Source organism: Herpailurus yagouaroundi, unplaced genomic scaffold (assembly GCF_014898765.1).
Source record: "Herpailurus yagouaroundi ecotype Mexico unplaced genomic scaffold, PumYag 29, whole genome shotgun sequence".
In the NCBI taxonomy this organism is placed as follows: domain Eukaryota; kingdom Metazoa; phylum Chordata; class Mammalia; order Carnivora; family Felidae; genus Herpailurus; species Herpailurus yagouaroundi.
In genome coordinates, this window is record NW_024412377.1 from 96,528,922 (window position 1) to 96,537,995 (window position 9,074).

Consider the following 9,074-nt stretch of genomic DNA (forward strand, 5'->3'; position numbering starts at 1 on the left):
AAAGAAAGAAAGAAAGAAAGAAAGAAAGAAAGAAAGAAAGAAAGAAAGAAAGAAGAAAGAAAATAAAAAAAAAAAAGAAACAGACCCTCTTAAATGCAAATCTGAACCCATTGATCTGGCTAAATGAAAACAGCTCCACAGTCTATTTGAAATAAAGTCTAACTCTCCATACGTAGATTTTTAGTCATCAGTACTGTGGAAAGAAAATGGATATTTATTCTTTATGAATCTCAAGCTCATTCATTCATTCATTCAGCAAATATTTACTAAGAGCTTAATGTCTTCAATGTCAGAGAAACACAGGTTAAAAAAGTATGTTGTCTGCCTTTAAGGAGTCACATTCTGGTGAGTTACACAGATGATCATGCAAGTGTTCATAGGGTAGGAACATAAGTTCCAAATGTCCAGGACAATTCTCTAAAAGCATTTGAATGAATAACCGGATGAGTTGGGCCAATCCTAACTGATTAACTGTTTATTCCTATGAGACCTGGACAGCCAGAGATGGATGAGGTTTTGTGAGGCCCTAAGCTTGCACAATTTGGGAAAGCTACTTTAAGAAAATGAATACAAAAATCTTGCCTTCACATTTTACAAAATCAGGAGACTATGTGAGCATGTCCCAGGGGACGTGGAAGGGACCCATGCAAGAAAGGGGCTCTGAAGCTAAAGTTCCATTAGCTTCATGTAAAATCTGTCTCAGCCTCAGTCCATTTGATAAAGTATTAGGTCTTTAAGGACTATTTTAGATTGGGTAGTGGTAAATCTAGGCTCTACAATCACACAGACAGACCTATGTTTGATTTAACCTCTACCAGATACTTCTGTATATTCTGGGAAAAGTTATTTAAATTTCCTAAGCTTCATTTTCCTCCATTAGTAGACCTACTTCATATGGTAGTTGCAAAGATTAAAATGCATAAGCATAGGGGCTCCTGGGTGGTTCAGTTGGTTAAGTGTCCAACTTGAGCTCAGGTCATAATCCCATGGTTTGTGTGTTGGAGACCCGCTTTGGGCTCTGTGCTAACAGCTCAGAGCCTGGAGCCTGCTTTAGATTCCATTATCTGCCTCTCCCCTACTCACTCTCTCTCTCTCTCTCAAAAATAAATATTAAAACAACTTTAAAAAAATAAAAAATAAAGTACATAATCATGTAAAACATTTTAGAATAGCTCATAATTAGTGCTTAACAAGTGTTACTATTATTAGCTATTATTAAAATCTGAAGTATCTGAACTCTGCCCCTCTACTTGTCTTCAAAACTCACAATTCTTGGTTCCTTGCAACATGAAATCCCATGGAGCATCTGTAAGGAAACAAAATCTAGAAATTCCAAATATGGAACCATGGCGAATTTCCTGGTGAGGAATGGCAGCTGGATCCCTGCTCCCCCACCTGAGGTTCCACTCCGGGTTGATTACTTTGCCATGATTCTAGCTGGCTGACAAGGAATTGTTCCTCTTTGCTGAGACCAAACTGGATTGTGGAAGAAAAAACAAAGAGTAAATTATAGAAGATATTTTTTTAAAAAAAAGGAATAAATCAAAACAAAGTGTATCCAAGGTAAAGTTGGCTTTCTCAAAGATATCTCCCTATACCACACGAAGCCTTAGGAAAAGAAATTTTGCTTAGATTCCTTCTAGCTTCCAACTGCCCTCATCATGGTATATCCCATAGACGAGCGCCCAACCCGAGGTGTACAATCCCAGACACAGAACTATGTGGGTTGGGCACTGCAGAAAGATATCACATATAAGGAGGTACCACTCACATTATGGACATCATATATTTTTATATTTATCAAAATTACTTTCTGGCAAACGGCAGCTAAGTGCCTTGTTAAATATTCAGTCAGTACATTATAGTTTTATAATCGTTGGAAGTAAAATGTCTTGAGGAAGACTTAGGGAGGTGGTGCCTTTCTCCACTTTGTGCACATGTATCATATAGCTGTAGAGACCCTGAGTAGGTATCGAGAATATTCAAGTTCTACATCAAGAGGAACAGAGATCCAGCTCCCTTGTTTATCACCCCACATCTCCTTTGCCCTCTCAGTTCTGAATTCCCATGTAATCTACCCCTTCCCTTAAGAACTGACATAGAGAATTGCTCAGTCCATCAGTCAAGTCTTTACTTTTGCAGAGCTTAATAATATAAGCAGGCATTCATATAATACAATAATCTACAATAATAAATACACATGTGGTAGTAGGGAAGAATTTTCTTATAACATTTCTAAAATACATACACATATGGTTGTTTAAGGCCATGTTTATTTCAGCAAAAACAAATTTCAGTTACCCAAATGGCTGAAGATCTATTAAAGTGGGTCATAGAATATGTCTGCTCTTCTTTCTGACAACTTAAGCTTTTATAATACCACACCTAAAACAAGGAAAAGGAAAAATTTTACCAAGTTGATTTGGTGTTCAGTGTAAAGCTCACCAGATACGTCATATTTCTGGAAACATCAGTGAAAAGAGGATGTTTGGTTTTTCAAATGTGTTGGCCCAACATAAATATAGCTATATCCAACAACATCAGACCTAGCCATATTTAGCCTACCCATGCTTAGTGTAAGTGTATTTCTTAAAACATGGTCTTTATTGCAATATTTTGTACTATGTTTAATTCTCAATATGTTCTGAGATATAAGTTAAAACCAAGCTTTAATTCTAAATGAAAAAGAAAACAGTTTTATGATGTACCTTTGTAGGGGCACCTGGGTGGCTCAGTCGGTTAAACATCCGACTTTGACTCAGGTCATGGTCTCACGGTTTCTAAGTTTGAGATGCATGTCAGGCTCTGTGCTGACGGCTCAGTGCCTGGAGCCTGCTTCAGATTCCGTGTCTCCCTCTCTCTCTGCCCCTCTCCTGCTCATGCTCTGTCTCTCTCTCTCTCTCTCTTTCTCAAAAATACATAAACATTAAAAAAAAAAAGTGTACCTTTGTAACCATAATTTAGAATTTCCAACTTAATTTAGAAAATATTACCTTTCTTTTGTTTAAACTTTCTTACTATGGAATATTTCATACCTTCACAAGTGTGTGTGTGTGTGTGTGTGTGTGTGTGTGTGTGTATGCAGTTTAAGAAGAATAATAAAAGAATAATTATGTACCTACCATTCATCTTAAGAAATAGAACATTACCAGTACCTTAGAAGTTTCCTTTGTACCTCTCCCCAATGATGTCCCCCTCCCTGTCTGCCCCATAGGTAACCATATGTTAAAACTTTGTTAATCATCCCTCACCTTTATTAATTGACTTATATGTATGTCTCTAAGCAATATATGGTTTAATTTTGCCTTCTTTCTCAATTTATAGAAATGGTATACATATCTAGGCTTGTATGATTTGTTTTTTTTGTTCAACATGTTTTTAAGATTTATCTAATCCATTGGTATGTAAAGTTGTAATTTATTCATTTTTGCTACCCTGTAGTATTCCACTGTATGAACAGACCACAACTTTGTTATCCATTTTACTACTGATGGATATTTGGGCTGTTTCCCATTTTTCGTGTCTTCATGAACAGTGCTACTGTGAACATTTTTATTCACATCTCTGGGGGAATGTGCACAAATTTCTCTAGAATATAAATCTAAAAGTAGAAAGCTTTAGTATTTATCAAAATAGTTAGATTAAGAAATCAAAGCAATGCCAAACCACGGTATTCAGAGAACATATATTCAAGGATGTTGATGATGATGCTGATTTTCTTGCTGAATAATGGTACAGCCGGAGAGATCATGCTTTGCTCACTAGTTCTGGCTTCAAAATGTACTTCATATCACCAAACTCACTGGGAGAAGCTCCAAAAAACCTAACACAAGCCTCCAGGTTTCTCCTGATAGGGAACAACAGCTAAGAGGGTGGAAGAATCAATGAAATGGTTTACCAAGTGATGGTAAATGTTTGCCAAACGATGAAAAGAAGAATTGAAGTCTGAGTACTATTAAGGAGAACATGGCTGGACAGGGACAGGAAAGCTTGACTTCTAAGCTGCCTCTATTTACAGATGGGGATATGATCTTGGGGAAATCAGGTCATTTAACTTGGAATCCGTTTTCACGTCCATAAAGTATGAAGTTTGGCTTTAATGACCTTTGGGTCATTTCCAGGTCTAAAACTCCAATCCAGTGATTTCAAAATACTTTTGGAAAATGACAGTTTTGGTCGCCCCCTAGTGGTTCTTTCTAGCTTTGCAACTAGAGAACCCAGCTTAAAATGGTTGTTAGGGCCTCTCAAAAACTTCCCTGCTTAATGTAATTTAGGCATTGTAATTAAAATGTATGAAAATTAAAGGAAACATTTTGTGAAGTTACTAAAATTTTTGAAAACATACACAAATAAAAAGTTATTTTTCTCACTGACAAGAACTGATATTTGGTTTTAATAATAATGTCCTTGAGCTGTACACTTATAATTTTTGCACTTACTTTCTGTGAATGCAACTCACTTTAAATACAAAGTGAGGAAAAAGTTCTTTGCCCAAGTTGGGAAAAAAAATCAATTAATTCATCTCTCTTCTACTAGATTAATGTTATTAATCATTACCTAGGTAGGTAAAAGACTGGAGAATTCCTAAGGATTAAACAAAATAACTTACACGCGACCTTACCCATAGTAAGCAAATGAATGTATTGAAACGGGTTATGTGAGTGTGAACATGAATCTAAAAAGCAACAATACTTTTTTTTTTTTTTTTTTCCAGCTGGAGCCTGATGTGTCCAGTGGTTTGAATAGAAAAGAGAATGGCATTGATCTACTTTGGACACTCGTGAACAGACTTAACCACTTTAACACCGAGTTTCTCTATTTGCAAGGAAGGAAAAAATTTCGTGATGCCTTTTGAAATGACAAGGACATCATAAAGATTAGTGAGTTGAATGTTGGTAAAAATATCGTGTACCTTAGAAGAGCAGTGTTACGTAAAGACTCAGTGCAGTATCATCAGAAACTGGCTACCAGGGCTCTGTGAAATACACCACATGCTATTTTTGAAGTAGGGTATAAAATCGCGACAAGAAAAATAACCCTGCTCACAAAACTATAAAATGTCATTTTTCTTCAAAGAGAGGAAAATAAGAAAAATGAAGACTCCTACCTTTGAATTTAAACACAAAATCAATATATGAAGGAAAAGAATCAAATCTGAGTCCTGAATGCTTTGGTTCTTTGGGCATTTTAATGAATAAATGAAAAATAAGTTTAATTCTATAAAAATACTTTGACAGAAGTTTAATATTTTGTCTTTTTGTTGTTGTTGTTGCCTTTTCAACAGTAGAGCTACCTTGAGAAAGCTATTTCTGTGCTCTCTTATCTGTTCGCCTGATTTTCATAGACACAGCCCAGTGAAGGGGGGAAAGAATGGCATTGGAGTCATTTTAGCTCTGGCTCCACCTCTTGAAGTCTAAGTGAGCTTGATGGGTGGCTCCAATTCATGAAGTGTGAGATCATGACCTGAGCTGGAAGCTTAATCGAAAGAGCCACCCAGGCGCCCCGCCTATTTTTGCAAATTTTAATCCTTTCTGTATGCCAGTTTAGCATCCTTCTTTTAGTATCAGTTAAGCAGTTCTTATAACCTTATTTTGGGACATCATTACTGTATCAAATACAACATTATTGCTTAAGTTAGATCTTGTATAATTAGAAGGAACAGAGAATTACTCAAGCTAACTCAAGGGATGAGATGGGGGTGGGAGTGGTTTTTAAGACACTGAGGTGATATTTAGGGGCTCTAAGCACAGGAAGCCTCATGGGATATGAATACACATGAGCCACAGAACATCTTCTTGGCCTCTTGTCACATCTTTGCATCCTTCTCTTCGTTCTCTCCCAACTCCATTTGCTTTTGATTTCCTGATAACTTGGGCTTGACTTTTGGCTACAATTCAAGTTTGCAACATTTTTTTACATTTTGCCCCCACAACTTCCTCTTTTTTTCTCAAATTTCAGATCCACAAGAGAGAACTCTAAGTGACACAGCTCATCAAGCCACATTCATTCATCAAATATTTAAGGAATATATAATATATGCTAGACATTCTTCTACATTCTGGGGTAAAAGCACTAGAAGGAACAGATAAAGATGTCTGCTGTCATAGAACTTACTTTATTAGCCACAGACAAATCATTGAACTGGCAATCCCTGGACCAGATACCACCTTTGGGCACCACCATCTGTGGCTGGGCAGGGGGGAGGAGGGTCATGTGGTACAAAACATGGCTGAACGTCAGTAAAAGTGAGCAGGGAAGATTCTCCAGATGGAGGTGTGGGTAGACGTAGAAAGACTTAGGTGCAATTTTAGTTTGAGTCCTCTCTTTATTATATTCCCTTACTTTATTCTCTTTCGTTTCCTATATATCTCATGGAGGGTTTAAAAAACTTTCTTGTAATCTTTTCTTCATTGGACATTCAAGGCCACCAAGACACTTGAACATACTCTTCTATCTTCTAAGTTATGTGTAATCTTGAAAGTCACTTGGAAATTTTTTACTTTAAAGAAAATTTAGGGTTTGAAAGGTTTTTTAATACCTAAAGAGTATATTCCAAGACAGAAAGAATAAACGTTTACTCTTGATTTATGTGTATCACCTCATTTTGTGGGTTTCAGATGTTGTTATTCCCATATATATCTATAGTTGGAGGGAAAATATTTTAGAAGACTTTACTAATAAGCCCTAAACTCCATTAAAGTCTGTCATTCAGTGTGCTTCTCCTTGTCTTTCTGGGATTTCTACGCGCATGAGCACAGGAGTCTATTCAGCATGGTGTTCTTGTCCATTGATAGTTCCATTTCAATTTCTTTACTGTTAATCTTTCTCCCTCTCCTACCTATCCATCTTGTTCTCCCACCTCTTCTCACAGCCCCTGAGTCTGTCTGTCTCCTTTAATTAACTAAGATACAGAACTGAAGTCAATGTTTTGTCTTCGCGATTTTATTTTTAAGTAATCTCTACATTCAACATGGGGCTCAAACTTAACAACCCCAAGATCAAGAATCGGGTGCTCTACCAACAGAGCCAGCCAAGTGCCCCCTGAAGTCAGTGTTTATTACGGGTGCCACCATTTGGTTGTACTGGGATTGGATATGAGTACCCCATGACCGGATTACCATTTGGTAGAAAGCCTAAAATTTAGTTAGCTGTTAACAGTTGAGAAATAATGACTCAACCATGAGCTCAATTGGAGGGCTTCTCACCAGAGTGAATAACTACCACTCAGTGATACCTTTTCACGTAAAACCTAATTACTGAAACGCATAATGCATTATGTAAAATTTCTTAATGATGATGGATGTTTTCATTAGAAAGCTATCACAATTTATAACAATGCAAGGAAATCTAATATCCTTCTACAATCAACAATCTTGCCCATTAGCCTTTGTTATAATTACAGTTAAGTAGCCTACTCGATAATCCTCTGGTTAAATTAACTCAGGTTTATTTTGGCCCATGCAGATTAAGTTTGCCATAAATCAGGGCACCTGGGTGGCTCAGTAAGTTAAGCGTCTGACTTTGGCGCAGGTCATGATCTCACGGCTTGTGCGTTTGAGCCCCACGTCGGGCTGTGTGGACAGCTCAGAGCTTGGGGCCTGCTTCAGATTCTGTGTCTCTCTCTCTGCCCCTCATCTGCTCACACTCTATCTCTCTCAAAAATAAATAAATAAATGTTAAAAGAAATAAAAAATAAAATCTGTTTGCTGTAATGTATTATTTTAAAAAAATAATAAATAAATAAACAAATTTGCCATAAATCTTCTCTTATAATCAGAAGTCTGTAGGCATGCCTTTGATCAAAAACCAAGGGACTTTAAAGTGACTTTTCATAAAGGAATTTTAGTAGTTTCTACTCTGTTTATAAACCACGAGTTATCTATAACTGCCTGCAACTTTTAGAAAGAAAGCAATTGCTTCAACTCTCCCTGTTCCAGACTTCATCTTTTTGTCCTTAGAGCAAAAGAAGGGGGAAAAAAAGTGTTTCAGCATGACCTAGACCTGAATCAAAATCCTGAAATGATCCTCTTTTAGTCAACAGGCAATTCTACAACTGCTGACTAACTTGATCCAATTTCTCCCAGCCTTGTAACTGATTTTATACCTACACTTTCCATCTATGTACTATTGACTCATTTCAAACAGCTTTGGTAGAATTCCACTTCTTTTCAACGTTCTTCTTAAAGAAACTCACTCTTAAACTCATATCAGGCGTCTCCTTCCTTGTTCTCAAACACCTTGGCAACATGTGAAAGTAACAAGGGTTTTTAAACAATTCATTCACCTTTTTAAAAAACGTTTATTGAGCCCCTACTAGGGCCAGCTACTGGGAATGTAGCTGAATAAAAGAGACAACAACACTTGCCCTCATGTATTTTCCATTCTAGTGGAAATAGATCTAGTTTGAATGGATCACTTGATAGCAATATTCCACTTTCCAAAGTGACTGGCAATTTGGAGCATCAGAAGACATGTTCCTAAGAGTTGATGACTCCACAAAAAAAAAAAGAGTACTCTAGAAAACCTGGGACCAAAAACCTCTGGTGAACCCATCTGATTTTAGTTATTTTAGATAAAGGCCGAGATTTCTTGCATGCTGCTACATCTCATACACAGTAAATAACAGTACTAACCAACTATAAATACTGTGGATTAGTATAGCATGTAATTGCCAACGTTTTCCCACATATGAAAATGAGTTTAAAGTTTATTTATTTATTTTGATAGAGTGGATAAGTGGATGAGTGGATAGAGCATGAGTGGAGAAGGGGCACAGAGAGAAGGAGAGACAATCCCGAGCAGGTTCTATGCTGTCAGCGCAGACCATGATGCGGGGCTTGATCTCATGAACCGTGAGATCGTGATCTGAGCTGAAATCAAGAGTCGGACACTTAACCCACTGAGCCACCCAGGTGCCCCAAGTTAGACTATTTTTAAATGTATTATTCCATGTAGCCATGGCCGCAATTCTAAGGACAGATACGAGTCTTATTTTATAGGTGGGGAACTTAGCCTTGTTTCAGCGCACCGAAAATGAGTTTAGATTCTTTGTTTTGCTCTGCCTGGCTTCTCTT